Source organism: Lactuca sativa, chromosome 4 (assembly GCF_002870075.4).
Source record: "Lactuca sativa cultivar Salinas chromosome 4, Lsat_Salinas_v11, whole genome shotgun sequence".
NCBI classification, from domain to species: Eukaryota; Viridiplantae; Streptophyta; class Magnoliopsida; order Asterales; family Asteraceae; genus Lactuca; species Lactuca sativa.
In genome coordinates, this window is record NC_056626.2 from 171,269,004 (window position 1) to 171,270,481 (window position 1,478).

The 1,478-nt window shown below is 34.8% G+C and overlaps 1 non-coding gene across 1 annotated transcript; it reads right to left on the bottom strand.

Moving 5' to 3' along the window:
• Window positions 1–400: 400 nt before the first annotated feature.
• LOC111904697 (small nucleolar RNA R71) lies at window positions 401–507 on the bottom strand. The gene has a single exon (XR_002854605.1). It is a non-coding gene; the product is annotated as a small nucleolar RNA R71 (small nucleolar RNA).
• Window positions 508–1,478: the final 971 nt, after the last annotated feature.

The following is a 1,478-nucleotide window of genomic DNA, read 5'->3' on the forward strand; positions in this document are numbered from 1 at the left end:
AAATGATATAGAAGATATGGCCGACGAAGTGGATTTGATGATGGTGCAATATGCACAATGTACAAGGGAAGGCACCATACATAGACTTGTGCGACCAAAAATCTAAAATGCAACGATGTTTGAGTTAAAAGGGCACCTCCTCAACATGCTAACAGAGACATTGTTTTACGAAAAAGATAATAAGGATGCGTACCAACCTATCGATGAGGTACTTGAAAGTGTTGACTACTTCAATGCTCCTGGGGTAATAAAAGATGCGATAATACTAAGAATTCTTCCAATCACGTTCAAAGATGCAGCTAGGAGTTGGTTAAAATCGTTACTACTGGGAACGATTACGACATGGAACAATCTAAAAGAACAATTCATACAACAATGCAACCCTCCATCAAAAATCGCAAAGCTGAAAATGAAGATCCTTAACTTCCAACAATTTGATGGGGAAACAATATATGAAGCTTGGGAATGTTACAAGGTGATGATACGAAATTGGACACAACACGACCTCAACATGAAACAAGAGATGTCAACTTTATACAATGGGATCAATGTGTGCACGCGCTAACTTCTAGACTCCAAAGGGCCGCTAACGAAGAAAAATATGGCGATCAATAAAGCTTTAATCGAGGAATTTGCAAATCACTCCTGCAAATATCAAAATAGAAGAGATGTCCTAGCAACAATAACCATAAAACTTGATACCTTAGATTGGATCATGAAGAGAATCAATCAAAACATTCACAAAATACAAGTCAGTTTTGATAATTGTAGCAGTCCACATCTTATTAACGATTGTCACTTGGATGAGAATGGAAATAAAAATGCCCAAGTATGTTATCCGAGAGGTGACAAGTATGACTATGAATAGAGAAAGTCAAAGAAATAATGGAAGCCATATAAAGAATACAAGATCAAGGAATAGAAAAATATCGACAACAAGGTCAATGTTTCTATAAAAAAATAAAATATTACATATGAAAATAAGCTAGATTTGGAAGAAATACTAGCCCGTTATTCCGAAGCCTCTGAAAAATGCCATAATGACATCGAACAAACCCTTAAAGAACAACAAGCTTCATTACAGGACTAGTAAGCCACTCTATGGAATCAACAAGCTTCGATCCTCAACATTCGAAAGCGAGTAGGCCAATTAGCTTAATTCTTACACTAGCGTTTTTCTGGTACCCTTACGAGCAACAGTCATTGCATATTAGACTAATATATTTCACTAATAAAGGTGGATGTTAAGTTTCCAAGATTAAGAATATGTTTTTATTTAGGTTTTTAGTTGAATGAAAAAAAAAGTGAGTTATGAAATAGAGAAAAAAAGAGAGAGAGAGTGTGTGTAAATATATTGAGACAATAAGAGCTTGCAAAGCGTGAAGATCAAGATGAAGCAAAATCCAAGTCAAATATCCAAAATTTACAAATTCTGAAAGCTTCGAAAGAAAAGTCTTAATTTTTATTTCTAGGTTATT